This window comes from Oncorhynchus gorbuscha, linkage group LG12 (genome assembly GCF_021184085.1).
Source record: "Oncorhynchus gorbuscha isolate QuinsamMale2020 ecotype Even-year linkage group LG12, OgorEven_v1.0, whole genome shotgun sequence".
NCBI lineage: Eukaryota > Metazoa > Chordata > Actinopteri > Salmoniformes > Salmonidae > Oncorhynchus > Oncorhynchus gorbuscha.
Window position 1 is genome coordinate 7,074,376 of NC_060184.1, and position 20,847 is coordinate 7,095,222.

Here is a 20,847-nt window from a genome sequence, read left to right on the forward strand (position 1 = left end):
TCCTTGGTTTTGAGAGCCTCTCGGTCTCCTTGATATGACGGGTTCAGAGAGCCTCTCGGCCTCCTTGGGTTCAGAGAGCCTCTCAGCCTCCTTGGGTTCAGAGAGCCTCTTGGTCTCCTTGATATGACAGGTTCAGAGAGCCTCTCCGTCTCCTTGATATGAAGGGTTCAGAGAGAATCTCGGTCTCCTTGATATGACGGGTTCAGAGAGCCTCTCGGTCTCCCTGGGTTCAGAGAGACTCTCGGACTCCTTGGGTTCAGAGAACCTCTCGGTCTCCTTGGGTTCAGAGAGCCTCTTGGCCTCCTTGATATGACAGGTTCAGAGATCCTCTCGTTCTCCTTGATATGACGGGTTCAGAGAGCCTCTCGGCCTCCTTGGGTTCAGAGAGCCTCTCGGCCTCCTTGGGTTCAGAGAGCCTCTCGGCCTCCTTGATATGACGGGTTCAGAGGGCCTCTCGGCCTCCTTGATATGACGGGTTCAGAGAGACTATCGGGTCTCCTTGGGTTCAGAGAGCCTCTCCGGCTCCTTGATATGACAGGTTCAGAGAGCCTCTCGGCCTCCTTGATATGACGGGTTCAGAGAGCCTCTCTGTCTCCTTGGGTTCAGAGAGCCTCTCGGCCTCCTTGGGTTCAGAGAGCCTCTCGGCCTCCTTGATATGACGGGTTCAGAGGGCCTCTCGGCCTCCTTGATATGACGGGTTCAGAGAGACTATCGGGTCTCCTTGGGTTCAGAGAGCCTCTCCGGCTCCTTGATATGACAGGTTCAGAGAGCCTCTCGGCCTCCTTGATATGACGGGTTCAGAGAGCCTCTCGGTCTCCTTGAGTTCAGAGAGCCTCTTGGCCTCCTTGATATGACAGGTTCAGAGATCCTCTCGTTCTCCTTGATATGACGGGTTCAGAGAGCCTCTCGGCCTCCTTGGGTTCAGAGAGCCTCTCAGCCTCCTTGGGTTCAGAGAGCCTCTCGGCCTCCTTGATATGACGGGTTCAGAGGGCCTCTCGGCCTCCTTGATATGACGGGTTCAGAGAGACTTTCGGGTCTCCTTGATATGACGGGTTCAGAGAGCCTCTCCGGCTCCTTGGGTTCAGAGAGCCTCTCGGCCTCCTTGATATGACGGGTTCAGAGAGCCTCTTGGCCTCCTTGATATGACGGGTTCAGAGAGCCTCTTGGCCTCCATGATATGACGGGTTCAGAGAGCCTCTCGGTCTCCCTGGGTTCAGAGAGACTCTCGGACTCCTTGGGTTCAGAGAGCCTCTCGGTCTCCTTGGGTTCAGAGAGCCTCTCGGTCTCCTTGGGTTCAGAGAGCCTCTCGGTCTCCTTGGGTTCAGAGAGCCTCTTGCTCTCCTTGATATAACAGGTTCAGAGAGCCTCTCAGCCTCCTTGATATGACCGGTTCAGAGAGCCTCTCGGTCTCCTTGATATAACAGGTTCAGAGAGCCTGTCGGTCTCCTTGATATGACGGGTTCAGAGAGCCTCTCGGTCTCCTTGGGTTCAGAGAGCCTCTCGGCATCCTTGGGTTCAGAGAGCCTCTCGGCCTCCTTGGTTTTGAGAGCCTCTCGGTCTCCTTGATATGACGGGTTCAGAGAGCCTCTCGGCCTCCTTGGGTTCAGAGAGCCTCTCGGTCTCCTTGGGTTCAGAGAGCCTCTTGGCCTCCTTGATATGACAGGTTCAGAGATCCTCTCGTTCTCCTTGATATGACGGGTTCAGAGAGCCTCTCGGCCTCCTTGGGTTCAGAGAGCCTCTCGGCCTCCTTGGGTTCAGAGAGCCTCTCGGCCTCCTTGATATGACGGGTTCAGAGGGCCTCTCGGCCTCCTTGATATGACGGGTTCAGAGAGACTATTGGGTCTCCTTGGGTTCAGAGAGCCTCTCCGGCTCCTTGATATGACAGGTTCAGAGAGCCTCTCGGCCTCCTTGATATGACAGGTTCAGAGAGCCTCTCTGTCTCCTTGGGTTCAGAGAGCCTCTCGGCCTCCTTGGGTTCAGAGAGCCTCTCGGCCTCCTTAGGTTCAGAGAGCCTCTCGGCCTCCTTGGGTTCAGAGACCCTCTCGGTCTCCTTGATATGACGGGTTCAGAGAGCCTCTCGGCCTCCTTGATATGATGGTTCAGAGAGCCTCTTGGCCTCCTTGGGTTCAGAGAGCCTCTCGGCCTCCTTGATATGACGGGTTCAGAGAGCCTCTCGGTCTCCTTGGGTTCAGAGATCCTCTCGTTCTCCTTGGGTTCAGAGAGCCTCTCGGCCTCCTTGGGTTCAGAGAGCCTCTCGGCCTCCTTGATATGACTGGTTCAGAGAGCCTCTCGGTGTCCTTGATATAAGAGGTTCAGAGAGCCTCTCGGCCTCCTTGATATGACGGTTCAGAGAGCCTCTTGGCCTCCTTGGGTTCAGAGAGCCTCTCGGCCTCCTTGATATGACGTGTTCAGAGAGCCTCTCGGTCTCCTTGGGTTCAGAGATCCTCTCGTTCTCCTTGGGTTCAGAGAGCCTCTCGGCCTCCTTGGGTTCAGAGAGCCTCTCGGCCTCCTTGATATGACTGGTTCAGAGAGCCTCTCGGTCTCCTTGATATAACAGGTTCAGAGAGCCTCTCGGTCTCCTTGATATGACGTGTTCAGAGAGCCTCTCGGTCTCCTTGGGTTCAGAGACCCTCTCGGCCTCCTTGGGTTCAGAGACCCTCTCGGCCTCCTTGGGTTCAGAGACCCTCTCGGCCTCCTTGGGTTCAGAGACCCTCTCGGCCTCTTTGGGTTCAGAGAGCCTCTCGGTCTCCTTGATATAACAGGTTCAGAGAGCCTCTCGGCCTCCTTGATATGACGGGTTCAGAGAGCCTCTCTGTCTCCTTGGGTTCAGAGAGCCTCTCGGCCTCCTTGGGTTCAGAGAGCCTCTCGGCCTCCTTAGGTTCAGAGAGCCTCTCGGCCTCCTTGGGTTCAGAGAGCCTCTCGGTCTCCTTGATATGACGGGTTCAGAGAGCCTCTCGGCCTCCTTGATATGATGGTTCAGAGAGCCTCTTGGCCTCCTTGGGTTCAGAGAGCCTCTCGGCCTCCTTGATATGACGGGTTCAGAGAGCCTCTCGGTCTCCTTGGGTTCAGAGATCCTCTCGTTCTCCTTGGGTTCAGAGAGCCTCTCGGCCTCCTTGGGTTCAGAGAGCCTCTCGGCCTCCTTGATATGACTGGTTCAGAGAGCCTCTCGGTGTCCTTGATATAAGAGGTTCAGAGAGCCTCTCGGCCTCCTTGATATGACGGTTCAGAGAGCCTCTTGGCCTCCTTGGGTTCAGAGAGCCTCTCGGCCTCCTTGATATGACGTGTTCAGAGAGCCTCTCGGTCTCCTTGGGTTCAGAGATCCTCTCGTTCTCCTTGGGTTCAGAGAGCCTCTCTGCCTCCTTGGGTTCAGAGAGCCTCTCGGCCTCCTTGATATGACTGGTTCAGAGAGCCTCTCGGTCTCCTTGATATAACAGGTTCAGAGAGCCTCTCGGTCTCCTTGATATGACGTGTTCAGAGAGCCTCTCGGTCTCCTTGGGTTCAGAGACCCTCTCGGCCTCCTTGGGTTCAGAGACCCTCTCGGCCTCCTTGGGTTCAGAGACCCTCTCGGCCTCCTTGGGTTCAGAGACCCTCTCGGCCTCTTTGGGTTCAGAGAGCCTCTCGGTCTCCTTGATATAACAGGTTCAGAGAGCCTCTCGGTCTCCTTGATATGACGTGTTCAGAGAGCCTCTCGGTCTCCTTGGGTTCAGAGACCCTCTCGGCCTCCTTGGGTTCAGAGACCCTCTCGGCCTCCTTGGGTTCAGAGACCCTCTCGGCCTCCTTGGGTTCAGAGACCCTCTCGGCCTCCTTGGGTTCAGAGACCCTCTCGGCCTCTTTGGGTTCAGAGAGCCTCTCGGTCTCGTTGATATGAAAACATTGAAGGCTAACAAGTAGAACTGACAGCGTTTTAGCAACATGAAATCATATTAAAATCTGTTCATATAAAACCCTGCAGGAAGAATATGATATATTTTGTAAAACAAGTGAGCGCTTAGATATGGTCATTTTCAAGTTTTCATAAATTCCTAGAATGTCATTGAAACTGAAACAGAGTGTGGGTGGAGGCAGCAAACAATGTACCAGGACGGCTGTGACAACTGGACAGCAATAGTTTTTGGACGACCCAGAAATGTATGGGACTGCATCCATCTATTTCGCCAACAACACCATCATGGAATTTTGAGTCAAATATAACCTTTTAAATAAAAAAATAAAAACTCTTATAAAGTTGGTTTTGAAGCATCAACTGGGAATTTTATATTTTTGACTGATATTATGATTTATCTGTTTGTTTAATATCTGCAAATTAATTAAAACGCAGTCAGTTTCACTTTAAAGAGGTAGTGAAGCCCTGTTTGGTGGGGTCCTGGACAGTGTGTGTCTGTGTGTTTGGTGGGGTCCTGGACAGTGTGTGTCTGTGTGTTTGGTGGGGTCCTGGACAGTGTGTGTCTGTGTGTTACTAAGGTAAAGAGGTAGTGAACTCTACTGGGGCTAATTAAGTTTGTTGGACCTCCACTAGAAAATGGAGCAGAGGTGTGTGTGTGTTTGTGTGTGTGTGTGTGTGTGTGTGTGTGTGTGTGTGTGTGAGTTTGTGTGTGAGTGTGTGAGTGTGTATGTGTGTGTGTGAGTTTGTGTGTGTGTGTGAGTGTGTATGTGTGTGTGTTTGTGAGTGTGTATGTGTGTGAGAGTGTGTGAGTTTGTGTGTGTATGTGCGGGAGTGTGTATGTGCGGGAGTGTGTATGTGAGTGTGTGAGTTTGTGTGTGTGTGTGTGTGTGTGTGTGTGTGTGTGTGAGTGTGTGAGTGTGTATGTGAGTGTGTGAGTTTGTGTGTGTGTGTGTGTGTGTGTGTGTGTGTGTGTGTGTGTGTGTGTGTGTGTGTGTGTGTGTGTGTGTGTGTGTGTGTGTGTGTGTGTGTGTGTGTGTGTGTGTGTGTGTGTGTGTGTGTGAGTTTGTATGTGTGTGTGAGTTTGTGTGTGTGTGTGTGTGTGTGAGTGTGAGAGTGTGTGTGTGTGTGGCTGTATGGTGACGGTGGTTGTGCCACAGTGTGTGCTTCCACAGCATCAATAACCCAAGTTATTTCAATAGATTCTCCAGTGTTTTTGTGGAGTGGCTTTCCATATTGAAAAAAAAATCTGGGAAAATCCCCATATATTACATTATGGGCGGTTGAGTAACCACCTCTTAATCTGAGTAAATATTAGTATATCGTGCATAGAAAATAGACTGGGAAAACAAAAAAACAAAACAATTCTCTAGTTTTAGTTGGAGTGTTAAGAGATGCTGACTTATTGTAGGCCTGTGCTGTACACTACTGAGTCAATGATGGATGGATAATTAATAGATTTTTTACGACCAATTATATTATTTAAAAAAACAAACAAACGCTGTTAATTACTGTACTAAATACAGCTTGACTGTTGCCGAACTCTAATGGAGGATAATAACTCTGTCCCTGTTTTCCTTCCATCCCTGAGAGTTCCTCCCGTTCTAGATGGATGGCTTCTGAGGAACATATGTAGATATTCTACTCACCCCGGGTCCAGTGTGTTGGGGTTAGAGTTCAGGAGTGTTTTGTGTGTGTGTGTGTGTTGTTGTTGTTGTGCGTGTGTGTGTGTGTGCCCATGTGTGTGTCAGATTGTGTGTGTATACTGTATATGCATGAGTGTGTGTGTGTTGGAATGTCAACAAACTCTGAGTTCTATTGAGTGACATGTAACCACGTTGGATAAATCAACCAATAGGGGAGTTCATTACTCCACTGTGTAAAGAAACTTCCCAGAATTCCTGTTGTGAGCAAGCAGAAGAGTTGAAACACCTGCTGAGCAAGTAGAGGAGACTAAAGTTTATTGTTCTCACATTAGAAAGTAAAATGTTCTGGTCAAGGCATATTGATAAAAAAATATATATATAATTTCATTTATTTATTTTACCTTTATTTAACCAGGTAAGCCAGTTGAGAACAAGTTCTCATTTAAAACTGCGACCTGGCCAAGATAAAGCAAAGCAGTGTGACACAAACAACAACACAGAGTTACACATAAACAACCATACAGTCAATAAAACAATAGAACAATCTATGTACAGTGGGTGCAAATGTAGTAAGGTTAGGGAGGTGAGGCAATAAATAGGCCATAGTGGTGAAGTAATTACAATTTAGCATTAGCACAGGAGTGATAGATGTGCAGATGATGATGTGCAAGTAGAGATACTGGTGTGCAAAATATGTTTTTTAAATAACAATATGGGGATGAGGTAGTTGGGTGTGCTATTTACAGATGGGCTGTGTACAGGTACAGTGATCGGTAAGCTGCTCAGACAGCTGATGCTTAAACTCAGAGAGATATAAGACTCCAGCTTCAGTGATTTTTACAATTAGTTCCAGTCATTGGCAGCAGAGAACTGGAAGGAGAGGCGGCCAAAGGAGGTGTTGTCTTTAGGGATGACCAGTGAGATATACCTGCTGGAGCACGTGCTACGGGTGGGCCCTGCTAGGGTGACCAGTGAGCTGAGATAAGGCGGGGCTTTACCTAGCAAAGACTTATAGATGACCTGGAGCCAGTGGGTGGTATAATATGTAGCGAGGGCCAGACAACGCGAGCGTACAGGTCACAGTGGTGGGCGGCATATGGGGCTTTGGTGACAAAAACGGATGGCACTGTGTGATAGACTGTATCCAGTTTGCTAAGTAGAGTGTTGGAGGCTATTTTGTAAATGACATCGCCGAAGTCAAGAATGAGTAGGAGAGTCAGTTTTACGAGGGTATGTTTGGAAGCATGAGTGAAGGATGCTTTGTTGCGAAACAGGAAGCCGATTCAAGATTTCATTTTGGATTGGAGAGTCTGGAAGGTGAGTCTGGAAGGAGAGTTTACAGTCTAACCAGACACCTAGGTATTTGTATTTGTAGTTGTCCACAGTCAGAACCTCCCAGAGTAGTGATGCTAGGCGGGCAGGCAGGTGCTGGCAGTGATCGATTGAATAGCATGCATTTAGTTTTACTTGCATTTAAACGCAGTGGGAGGTCACAGAAGGAGTGTTGTATGGCATTGGCGCTAGTTTGGAGGTTTGTTAAAACCTCTTTGGGCTGCAATCCCGTTAACGGGATGATATGACAACAGCCAGCGAAAGTGCAGGGCGCCAATTTCAAAACAACAGAAATCTCATAATTAAAATTCCTCAAACATACACTGTGGTGTTAATCCCACCACAGTGTCCGATTTCAAATATGCTTTTCAGTGAAAGCACCACAAATGTTTATGTTAGGTCACCACCAAGCCACAGAATAAACACAGCCATTTTTCCAGCCAAAGGGAGGAGTCACAAAAAGCACAAATAGAGATAAAATTAATCACTAACCTTTGATGATCTTCATCAGATGACACTCATAGGACCTCATGTTACACAATACATGTATGTTTTGTTTGATAAGAGTGTTTTTCTATTGTAATAATAATATGCATATATTAGCAACTGAGACTGAGGAGCAGGCCGTTTACTCTTGGCACCTCTGGGCACCTTTCATCCAAGCTACTCAATAGTGCCCCTGCATCCATAAGAAGTTTTAACACAGTGTCCAAGGAAGGGCCAGATGTATACAGAATGGTGTCGTCTGCGTAGAGGTGGATCAGAGAATCACCGGCAACAAGAGCGACATCATTGGTGTATACAGAGAAAAGAGTCGGTCCGAGAATTCGACCCTGTGGCACCCCCATAGAGACTGCCAGAGGTCCGGACAACAGGCCCTCCATTTTGACACACTGAACTCTATTTGAGAAGTAGTTGTTGAACCAGGCGAGGCAGTCATTTGAGAAACCAAGGCCATTTAGTCTGTTGATAAGAATGCAGTGATTGACAGAGTTGAAGGCGTTGGCCAGGTGATGAAAACGGCTGCACAGTACTGTCTTTTATTTGATATTGTTTAGGACCTTGAGAGTGGTTGAGGTGCACCCATGACCAGCTCGGAAACCAGATTGCAAAGCGGAGAAGGTACGGTGGGATTCGAAATTGTTGGTGATCTGTTATGTTAACTTGGCTTTCGAAGACCTTAGAAAGGCAGGGCAGGATGAATATAGGTCTGTAACAATTTGGGTCTAGAGTGTCTCCTCCTTTGAAGAGGGGGATGACCGCGGCAGATTTCCAATCTTTTGGGATCTCAGAAGATATGAAAGAGAGGTTGAACAGGCTAGTAATAGGGGTTGCAATTTCGGCGGATCATTTTAGAAAGAGAGAGTCAAGATTGTCTAGCCCAGCGGATTTGTAGGGATCCAGTTTTTTTTGTGCTGGTCAAGGGCAGTCAAGTCTGGAGTGAAGCAAGGGCTATATCTGTTCCTGGTTCTACATTTTTTGTATGTGGCGTGCTCATTTAAGATGGTGAGGAAAGCACTTTTAAAGAACATCCAGGCATCCACTACTGATGGGATGAGGTCAATATCCTTCCAGGATAATCGATTAGAAAAGCCTGCTCGCTGAAGTGTTTTAGAGGAGCGTTTGACAGTGATGAGGGGTGGTCGTTTGACCGCGGGCCCATTACGGACGCGGTCAAATTGCTGTAAAGATGGGGGTATCTGTTTGTGATAAAGAGATGCTCAGCATTTTTAACACCACAGTTGACCAAACAAGTCCTGCAGGCTCTAGTTCTATCTAATCTAGGGCTAATGTCAACATCATGCCCCCTTCAGCTCAATGTAGAGGAGACATTTTGTGTATCAATTCTCGTTTTTTAGTTTTTTATATATTAAAAACGCACACACACACACACACACACACACACACACACACACACACACACACACACACACACACACACACACACACACACACACACACACACACACACACACACACACACACACACACACACACACACACACACACACACACACACACACACACACACACACACACACACACACACACACATTTTAAATGTACAGTATGTAAATTATAAAGTATTTTTGTAAAGCAGTTTTGTCTGTAATGTCTTTTTCGCTATGTGTCAGATCCCAGTAAGACTAGTTTTCACCATCCTAAATCAAATCCTCGTAGCTCATAGTGAGGGGGGGAGCTACTGGTGCTCATTCCTATCCCTGTGTGTGTGTGTGTGTGTGTAGCGTGTGTTTTCATGTTTGTGCATTCATGCTTGCACGTGTGTGTCAGTTAACATCACTGTCACTGGAACTAATGATTCCACTGACACCACAGCAGTAGGTCCTATGACGTGACCTTGTCCTTGTTTCAATCAACCAATACCCTGCCGTTCTACAATCAGGGATTTCAAAGCACAGCCTTGGCTTCCAAATACTGAGGCACTACTGAAGGAATGTTGAAGAAATGTTTGACCACAAGGAGTGAAACACATGGAGAAATCCCACTTCCATCACAACACCTCTGCGCCTCAAATGGTACCCTATTCCCTTTGTGGAGCACTACTTTTCCCATAGGGTTGTGATCAAAAGTAGTGCACTAATTTACCCATAGGGTTCTGGACAAAAGTAGAGCACTACTTTTCCCATAGGGTTGTGGTCAAAAGTAGTGCACTACTTTACCCATAGGGTTGTGGTCAAAAGTAGTGGACTACTTTTCCCATAGGGTTCTGGTCAAAAGTAGTGCACTACTTTTCCCAAAAGTAGTGCACTACTTTTCCCATAGGGTTCTAGTGCACTACTTTTCCCATAGGTAGTGCACTACTTTACCCATACAAAAGTAGTGGACTTTTTCCCATAGGGTTCTTCAAAAGTAGTGGACTACTTTTCCCATAGGGTTCTGGTCAAAAGTAGTGGACTACTTTTCCCATAGGGTTGTGGTCAAAAGTAGTGGACTACAAAAAAAGTAGAGCACTACTTTTCCCATAGGGTTCTGGTCAAAAGTAGTGCACTACTTTACCCATAGGGTTGTGGTCAAAAGTAGTGGACTACTTTTCCCATAGGGTTGTGGTCAAAAGTAGTGCACTACTTTACCCATAGGGTTGTGGTCAAAAGTAGTGCACTACTTTTCCCATAGGGTTCTGGTCAAAAGTAGTGGACTACTTTTCCCATAGGGTTCTGGTCAAAAGTAGTGCACTACTTTTCCCATAGGGTTGTGGTCAAAAGTAGTGCATTATATAAGGAATAGGGTGCCATTTGGGACGTATCCATCTCCGGTCACAATAGTCAATGGACATTCTCAATAAGAGTACAAATCAATCATGTCCATCTCACATCCCAAGATGTTACTAGATGTTACCAGATAATAAACAATGTTACTAGATGTTACTAGATACACAATGTTACTAGATGTTACTAGATACACAATGTTACTAGATGTTACTAGATACACAATGTTACTAGATGTTACTAGATACACAATGTTACTAGATGTTACTAGATACACAATGTTACTAGATGCTACTAGATGTTACCAGATAATACACAATGTTACTAGATGTTACTAGATACACAATGTTACTAGATGTTCCATGATGGCACCAAAATATATGATCGCCCTGTTTCTAGCTCCTCGTCAACTTTGCAGTTTTTAAAATATATTTTTTTGTCTTACTTTATTTGCTCAGAACATTTCTGGTATCATCTCCTACAACCGACAAGAACTCCTAAATATTAAATCGGTGGTCACTCACCAAAAATATTAAATCGGTGGTCACTCACCAAAAATATTAAATCGGTGGTCACTCACCAAAAATATTAAATCGGTGGTCACTCACCAAAAATATTAAATCGGTGGTCACTCACCAAAAATATTAAATCGGTGGTCACTCACCAAAAATATTAAATCGGTGGTCACTCACCAAAAATATTAAATCGGTGGTCACTCACCAAAAATATTAAATCGGTGGTCACTCACCAAAAATATTAAATCGGTGGTCACTCACCAAAAATATTAAATCGGTGGTCACTCACCAAAAATATTAAAAAAATCGGTGGTCACTCACCAAAAATATTAAATCGGTGGTCACTCACCAAAAATATTAAATCGGTGGTCACTCACCAAAAATATTAAATCGGTGGTCACTCACCAAAAATATTAAATCGGTGGTCACTCACCAAAAATATTAAATCGGTGGTCACTCACCAAAAATATTAAATCGGTGGTCACTCACCAAAAATATTAAATCGGTGGTCACTCACCAAAAATATTAAATCGGTGGTCACTCACCAAAAATATTAAATCGGTGGTCACTCACCAAAAATATTAAATCGGTGGTCACTCACCAAAAATCGGACATTACCTGGACCTGACAATTTGTTTGGACTACCAAAATGTCGCTGCCGGACGTGAGGAAGGAGAGCCGGCATCCTGGTCAGGCTCAGAAGGAGGGAAAACTACCCACCGCTTCCAAGTATATTACTTGCTAATGTACAATCTCTGGACAATAAGGTAGACAAGCTCAGGGCGAGGATCTTCTTTCAGAGAGACCAAAGGGACTGCAATATTTTTACGGAAACTTGGCTCTCTTCCTCGATTTTGTTTCCATCCCATCCAACACACCGGGTTCTCAATCCAGCGCGTGAACAGGAAGAAAGAACGCCCCGGGAAAAATAAAGGCGGAGGGGAATGTTTCATGATTAATAACTCATGGTGTGATTGTCATACAGGAACTCAAGTCTTTTTGTTCTCCCGATCTGAATACCTCACCATCAAATGCCGACCCCATCACCTCCCGAGAAATGTTTTGGCTGCTATTGTTACAGCCGTGTACATTCCCTCTCAAGCTGATTCCCCCGCCCTCCCTTTGACAAATCAGATCACAAATCAGATCAAGCTCCCATCCTGCTGCTCCCAGCCTATTGGTGCATAAATTAAAACAGGAAGCCCCCATGGTAAGGACTGTCCATCAGAGGAATGACCAATCGGAATATAAGTTACAGGACTGTTTTGATCGTGTGGAGTGGGGTATGTTTCGGGTCGCCTCTGTGAATAACATTGACGATTACACTGACTCGGTCACTGGGTTCATTAGCAAGTGCATAGAGGATGTTGTTACTACGGTGACGATCAGAACATATCCAAACCCCCAAAACACGTGGATAGACGGCAGCATTTGCGCGAAACTGAATGCGCGAACCACGGTAAGATGACCGGGAACATGGATACGTACAAACAGACCAGCCATGACCTCTGTAAGGTGATCAAAGAGTCGAAACGACAGTGCAGGGACAGTACACTTGCAATTCAACAGCTTCGACGTGAGACGTGGCAGGAACTTCAAACCAATGCCTCACTTCCAGATAAGTTGAACATCTTCTCCCGCATTGAGGAGAATAACACAGAGCCGCTGATTTGGGCCCCTACTGCTCACAAGGATGTGGGCTCTTGATTTCAAATCAAATCAAATCAAAATCAAATCAAATGTATTTGTCACATACACATGGTTAGCAGATGTTAATGCGAGTGTAGCGAAATGCTTGTGCTTCTAGTTCCGACAATGCAGTAATAACCAACAAGTAATCTAACTAACAATTCCTAAACTACTGTCTTATACACAGTGTAAGGGGATAAAGAATATGTACATAAGGATATATGAATGAGTGATGGTACAGAGCAGCATAGGCAAGATACAGTAGATGGTATCAAGTACAGTATATACATATAAGATGAGTATGTAAACAAAGTGGCATAGTTAAAGTGGCTAGTGATACATGTATTACATAAGGATGCAGTCGATGATATAGAGTACAGTATATACGTATGCATATGAGATGAATAATGTAGGGTAAGTAACATTATATAAGGTAGCATTGTTTAAAGTGGCTAGTGATATATTTACATCATTCCCATCAATTCCCATTATTAAAGTGGCTGGAGTTGAGTCAGTGTCAGTGTGTTGGCAGCAGCCACTCAATGTTAGTTGTGGCTGTTTAACAGTCTGATGGCCTTGAGATAGAAGCTGTTTTTCAGTCTCTCGGTCCCAGCTTTGATGCACCTGTACTGACCTCGCCTTCTGGATGATAGCGGGGTGAACAGGCAGTGGCTCGGGTTTTTGATGTCCTTGATGATCTTTATGGCCTTCCTGTAACATCGGGTGGTTTAGGTGTCCTGGAGGGCAGGTAGTTTGCCCCCACAGTGATGCATTGTGCAGACCTCACTACCCTCTGGAGAGCCTTACGGTTGAGGGTGGAGCAGTTGCCGTACCAGGCGGTGATACAGCCTGCCAGGATGCTCTCGATTGTGCATCTGTAGATGTTTGTGAGTGCTTTTGCTGACAAGCCAAATTTCTTCAGCCTCCTGAGGTTGAAGAGGCGCTGCAGCGCCTTCTTCACGATGCTGTCTGTGTGAGTGGACCAATTCAGTTTGTCTGTGATGTGTATGCCGAGGAACTTAAAACTTGCTTCCCTCTCCACTACTGTTCCATCGATGTGGATAGGGGGGTGTTCCCTCAAGTCCACAATCATCTCCTTAGTTTTGTTGACGTTGAGTGTGAGGTTATTTCCCTGACACCACACTCCGAGGGCCCTCACCTCCTCCCTGTAGGCTGTCTCGTCGTTGTTGGTAATCAAGCCTACCACTGTTGTGTCGTCCGCAAACTTGATGATTGAGTTGGAGGCGTGCATGGCCACGCAGTCGTGGGTGAATAGGGAGTACAGGAGAGGGCTCAGAACGCACCCTTGTGGGGCCCCAGTGTTGAGGATCAGAGGGGAGGAGATGTTGTTACCTACCCTCACCACCAGGGGGCGGCCCGTCAGGAAGTCCAGTACCCAGTTGCACAGGCCGGGGTCGAGACCCAGGGTCTCGAGCTTGATGACGAGCTTGGAGGGTACTATGGTGTTGAATGCCGAGCTGTAGTCGATGAACAGCATTCTCACATAGGTATTCCTCTTGTCCAGGTGGGTTAGGGCAGTGTGCAGTGTGGTTGAGATTGCATCGTCTGTGGACCTATTTGGGCGGTAAGCAAATTGGAGTGGGTCTAGGGTGTCAGGTAGGGTGGAGGTGATATGGTCCTTGACTAGTCTCTCAAAGCAGTTCATGATGACGGAAGTGAGTGCTACGGGGCGGTAGTCGTTTAGCTCAGTTACCTTAGCTTTCTTGGGAACAGGAACAATGGTGGCCCTCTTGAAGCATGTGGGAACAGCAGACTGGTATAGGGATTGATTGAATATGTCCGTAAACACACCGGCCAGCTGGTCTGCGCATGCTCTGAGGGCGCGGCTGGGGATGCCGTCTGGGCCTGCAGCCTTGCGAGGGTTAACACGTTTAAATGTCTTACTCACCTCGGCTGCAGTGAAGGAGAGACCGCATGTTTTCGTTGCAGGCCGTGTCAGTGGCACTGTATTGTCCTCAAAGCGGGCAAAAAAGTTACTTAGTCTGCCTGGGAGCAAGACATCCTGGTCCGTGACTGGGCTGGATTTCGTCCTGTAGTCCGTGATTGACTGTAGACCCTGCCACATGCCTCTTGTTTCTGAGCCGTTGAATTGAGATTCTACTTTGTCTCTGTACTGACGCTTAGCTTGTTTGATAGCCTTGCGGAGGGAATAGCTGCACTGTTTGTATTCGGTCATGTTACCAGACACCTTGCCCTGATTAAAAGCAGTGGTTCGCGCTTTCAGTTTCACACGAATGCTGCCATCAATCCACGGTTTCTGGTTAGGGAATGTTTTAAACGTTGCTATGGGAACGACATCTTCAACGCACGTTCTAATGAACTCGCACACCGAATCAGCGTATTCGTCAATGTTGTTATCTGACGCAATACGAAACATATTCCAGTCCACGTGCTGGAAGCAGTCATGGAGTGTGGAGTCAGCTTGGTCGGACCAGCGTTGGACAGACCTCAGCGTGGGAGCCTCTAGTTTTAGTTTCTGTCTGTAGGCAGGGATCAGCAAAATGGAGTCATGGTCAGCTTTTCCGAAAGGGGGGCGGGGCAGGGCCTTATATGCGTCACGGAAGTTAGAGTAACAATGATCCAAGGTTTTTCCACCCCTGGTTGCGCAATCGATATGCTGATAAAATTTAGGGAGTCATGTTTTCAGATTAGCCTTGTTAAAATTCCCAGCTACAATGAATGCAGCCTCCGGATAAATGGTTTCCAGTTTGCAAAGAGTTAAATAAAGTTTGTTCAGAGCCATCGATGTGTCTGCTTGAGGGGGATATATACGGCTGTGATTATAATGGAAGAGAATTCTGTTGGTAGATAATGCGGTCTACATTTGATTGTGAGGAATTCTAAATCAGGTGAACAGAAGGATTTGGGTTCCTGTATGTTTCTTTCATCACACCATGTCTCGTTAGTCATAAGGCATACGCCCCCGCCCCTCTTCTTACCAGAAAGGTGTTTGTTTCTGTCGGCGCGATGTGTGGAGAAACCAGCTGGCTGCACCGCTTCGGATAGCGTCTCTCCAGTGAGCCATGTTTCCGTGAAGCACAGAACGTTACAGTCTCTGATGTCCCACTGGAATGCTACCCTTGCTCGGATTTCATCAACCTTGTTGTCTAGAGACTGGACATTGGCAAGAAGAATGCTAGGGAGTGGTGCACGGTGTGCCCGTCTCCGGAGTCTGACCAGAAGACCGCCGTGTTTCCCTCTTTTTCTGAGTCGTTTTTTTGGGTCGCTGCATGCGATCCATTCCGTTGTCCTGTTTGTAAGGCAGAACACAGGATCCGCGTCGCGAAAAACATATTCTTGGTCGTACTGATGGTGAGTTGACGCTGATCTTATATTCAGTAGTTCTTCTCGACTGTATGTAATGAAACCTAAGATGACCTGGGGTACTAATGTAAGAAATAACACGTAAAAAAAAAACTGCATAGTTTCCTAGGAAAGCGAAGCAAGGCGGCCATCTCTGTGGGCGCCGGAAGTATGACTGACGTGATTAAGACTTTCAAATGTGTTAACCCACGCAAGGCTGCCGGTCCGGACAGCATTCCAAGCAGCTTCTACAGAACATGCACAGAGCAGCTGGCTGGAATGTTTATGGACATTTTTAATCTCTCCCTATCCCAGTCTATCGTCCCCCTACTTTCTCCAAGATGTCCATCATTGTTACCATAGTTACGAAACCCAAGCAAGCGAAGGTAACTGAACTAAATGACCATAGCCCTGTAACACTCACTTACGTCATCACACTTACGTCATCATGAAGTGCTTTGAGGGGCTATTCAAGGACCATATAACCTCCACCATATAACCTGGCACCCTCAACCCACTACAATTTGCACAGATCCATGGATCCTAACAGATCCTAACAGATCCATGGATTACGCAATAGCCACTGCACTGCACACCGCCCTATGCCACCAGGAAAAGCTCAGGCCCTGGAACTGAACCACTCCCTGTGCAACTGGGTCCTAGACTTCCTGAAAGGTCACTCCCAGGTGGTGAGGGTAGGCTACAACATCTGACCCTCAACACAGGGTCCCCTCAGGGGTGTGTGCTTAGTTCCCTCCTGTACTCCCTGTTCACCCACGACTGCGTTGCCAAACACAACTCCAACACCATCATTAAGTTTGCAGATGACACGATGGTGGTAGGCCTGATCACCAATGACGATGAGACAGGCTATAGGGAGGAGGTCAGAGATCTGGCAGTGTGGTGCCAGAATAACAACCTCCCCCTCAACGTAGTAATGGAGCATATTGAGAGCTTGAAGTTCCTTGGCGTCCACATAACCAAGCGTCTATCATGGTCCAAACACACAACAACAATGCCGCTTCCACCTCAGGAGGCTAAAAGATTTGGCATGGACCCTCAGATCCCCAAAATGTTATACAGCTGCACCATTGAGAGTATCTTGACTGGCTGCATCACCGCTTGGTTTGGCAACTGCTTGGCATTAGACCGCAAGCCACTACAGAGGGTAGTGCGTACAGCCGAGTACATCACTGGGGCCCCTGACATCCAGGACCTCTATTCCAGGCGGTGTCAGACGAAGACCCTAAAAATCTTCAAAGACTCCAGCCACCCAAGTCATGGACTGTTGTCTCTGCTACCCCACAGCAAGCGGTACCGATGCACCAACTCTGTAACCAACAGGACCCTGAACAGCTTCTACCATTAACCCATAAGACCGCCAAATAGTTAGTCCGGGAGGCTATTTGGTGAATTATTTAACTATCTGCACTGACCCTTTTTTGACTCATCACTTACGCAGCTGCTACTGTTTATTATATGTCACTTTATTCCTAGTGTCACGTGGCTCCTCTTCCTGTTCGAGTGGCTCCCCTTCCTGTTCGGGTGGCTCCCCTTCCTGTTCGGGTGGCTCCCCTTCCTGTTCGGGTGGCTCCCCTTCCTGTTCGGGTGGCTCCCCTTCCTGTTCGGTGGCTCCTCTTCCTGTTCGTGTGGCTCCCCTTCCTGTTCGTGTGGCTCCCCTTCCTGTTCGGGTGGCTCCCCTTCCTGTTCGGGTGGCTCCCCTTCCTGTTCGGGTGGCTCCTCTTCCTGTTCGGGTAGCTCCCCTTCCTGTTCGTGTGACTCCCCTTCCTGTTCGGGTGGCTCCCCTTCCTGTTCGGGTGGTGCTCGGCGGGCGTCGTCGCCGGTCTACTAGCTGCCACCGACCCCTTTTCCCCTTTTCTGTTGGTTGTGTCTAATTGGTTTCACCTGTTCCTTGTTGGGGTTTTTGGGTTGGGGTAATTTAGGTTCTATTAGCTTGCCTGTGTTTGTGCGGGCTTGTTTGCTGTTATGTCAAGAGGTGTTCCGGTTTATTGTTGGGTTTTTCGCTGTCCGGCGTTTTGTACCAGTTTGTTCTTGGGTAGAGTGTTTTACGCCTGTGTTCGGCATCACCCGTTTGTACACTATTTCTGTTGGACATTAAAGCGTTTTTCTCAAATCCTCTGCTCTCTGCGCCTGACTCCACACCCATCACTCTTCGACTCAGCGTTACACCTACACATATCTACCTCAATTACCTCCTACCCTGGTACCCCTGCACATCGTTACACCTAGTTATATGCACATATCTACCTCAATTACCTCCTACCCCTGCACATCGACTCAGTACTGGTACCCCTGCACATCGACTCAGTACTGGTACCCCTGCACATCGACTCAGTACTGGTACCCCTGCACATGGACTCAGTACTGGTACCCCTGCACATCGACTCAGTTCTGGTACCCCGCTTATATAGCCAAGTTATCGTTACTCATTGTCTATTTATTATTAAAATCAGGTGTGAAGGTAAGACCCAGATGCAGACAACGTCGAATTAACAATTTCTATTTGACTCAGAAATGCCTCCTCGCCCGTCTAACATTTCCTCATCTCCCACAACTTCTAATGCGACTATCCCCGTAGCTTCTCCCTCTATTTTCCCCTGCCTCGCTACAAAGTTTCTCCCTGCAGGCAGTCACCGAATTTGAATATTTGTCTTTTAGGCCTATGCACATTTTCTTCTGAATCAGCACAAATTAGATTGAAAATGTAAAGTCCCGCTCGTGGTCTTTTCAAATTAAACTTGTTTTTGACAGTATGGAGCCCAAATACCACAGAGGAGTTTAGAAGGGAGGAACTCCCTCAAACTTTTATTCTATAGGCTGGGATCCACACTATGCAGCTGTTATTCTATAGGCTGGGATCCACACTATGCAGCTGTTATTCTATAGGCTGGGATCCACACTATGCAGCTGTTATTCTATAGGCTGGGATCCACACTATGCAGCTGTTATTCTATAGGCTGGGATCCACACTATGCAGCTGTTATTCTATAGGCTGGGATCCACACTATGCAGCTGTTATTCTATAGGCTGGGATCCACACTATGCAGCTGTTATTCTATAGGCTGGGATCCACACTATGCAGCTGTTATTCTATAGGCTGGGATCTTCACTATGCAGCTGTTATTCTATAGGCTGGGATCCACGCGATGCAGCTGTTATTCTATAGGCTAGGATCCACACTATGCAGCTGTTATTCTATAGGCTGGGATCCACACTATGCAGCTGTTATTCTATAGGCTGGGATCCACACTATGCAGCTGTTATTCTATAGGCTGGGATCCACGCGATGCAGCTGTTATTCTATAGGCTAGGATCCACACTATGCAGCTGTTATTCTATAGGCTGGGATCCACACTATGCAGCTGTTATTCTATAGGCTGGGATCCACACTATGCAGCTGTTATTCTATAGGCTGGGATCCACACTATGCAGATGTTATTCTATAGGCTGGGATCCACACGATGCAGCTGTTATTCTATAGGCTGGGATCCACACTATACAGCTGTTATTCTATAGGTTATTCCATAGGCTGGGATCCACACTATGCAGCTGTTATTCTATAGGCTGGGATCCACACTATGCAGCTGTTATTCTATAGGCTGGGATCCACACTATGCAGCTGTTATTCTATAGGCTGGGATCCACACTGTGCAGCTGTTATTCTATAGGCTGGGATCCACACTATGCAGCTGTTATTCTATAGGCTGAGATCCACACTATGCAGCTGTTATTCTATAGGCTGGGATCCACACTATGCAGCTGTTATTCTATAGGTTATTCTATAGGCTGGGATCCACACTATGCAGCTGTTATTCTATAGGCTGGGATCCACACGGTGCAGCTGTTATTCTATAGGCTGGGATCCACACTATACAGCTGTTATTCTATAGGTTATTCTATAGGCTGGGATCCACACCATGCAGCTGTTATTCTATAGGCTGGGATCCACACTATACAGCTGTTATTCTATAGGTTATTCTATAGGCTGGGATCTACACGATGCAGCTGTTATTCTATAGGCTGGGATCCACATTATGCAGCTGTTATTCCATAGGCTGGGATCCACACTATGCAGCTGTTATTCTATAGGCTGGGATCCACACTATGCAGCTGTTATTCCATAGGCTGGGATCCACACTATGCAGCTGTTATTCTATAGGCTGGGATCCACACTATACAGCTGTTATTCTATAGGCTGCGATCCACATAATTCACTGGCTGTCCACTGGTCGCAAAAACCAATGAGTGATAGGCAGCTTAAACTTCTTCTTCTTCTTCTTCTTCTTCTTAGAGAGAGAGAGAGAGAGATTTATTTCTTATCTTGATTTGATTTAAGAGAGAGAGAGAGAGAGAGAGAGAGAGAGAGAGAGAGAGAGAGAGAGAGAGAGAGAGAGAGAGAGAGAGAGAGAGAGAGAGAGAGAGAGAGAGATTGAGACAGAGAGAGAGAGGGAGAGAGAGAGAGAGAGAGAGAGAGAGAGAGAGAGAGACAGAGAGAGAGATTGTTTTTAATTTTAAGGTTTTGTTCACTTCCTGTCTCCTTATAAACCGACCTACTGTAACCTACTGTAACAATACAGTCTAGTTTCATGATGTACTGCAGACATACATTTGATGTGGAAGACAGTGTCTTAAATACGATCAGCTTTTTGTAATCTCCAAACAGTCAAGGGAGTAAGTGCCCTTTAACATTCCTTCAGTACGCTGCCATCCTGTACTGTACTGCACTGTACTGTACTGTACTGTATAAACATATTTAAAATACAATTTTCATCAGATGATTACAGTGCTTTATACAGTTCCATTTCCCCCTGAGATAAAATCAGCCTTGGTTGAAACACTCATTCAAGAACACTAGTCCTTTAGAATGCAATTATACTATTCAGCCAGCCAGTCAGCTGATTGGCTGGGGTACTATTTCCTGCTTTCCTCCCTATGATATAAGCTTCATTTCTTTCAGCACTGTTCACTGTTCAGAAACGGTTCTATTTTCCATAATATCAGTTATTTCTCTCTCTATCCTGTACACACACACACACACACACACACACACACACACACACACACACACACACACACACACACACACACACACACACACACACACACACACACACACACACACACACACACACACACACACACACACACACACACACACACCTCTATATCCTGTGGGACGTCAGTCTGTCTCTCAGGACAGGAGTGGTTCCCCG

At 46.9% G+C, this 20,847-nt stretch overlaps 1 protein-coding gene across 1 annotated transcript in view; it reads right to left on the reverse strand.

Moving 5' to 3' along the window:
- Positions 1 to 20,847, reverse strand: part of LOC123990488 (inner centromere protein-like) — a 100,143-nt gene that overhangs the window by 58,712 nt on the left and 20,584 nt on the right. The window lies entirely within an intron of this gene.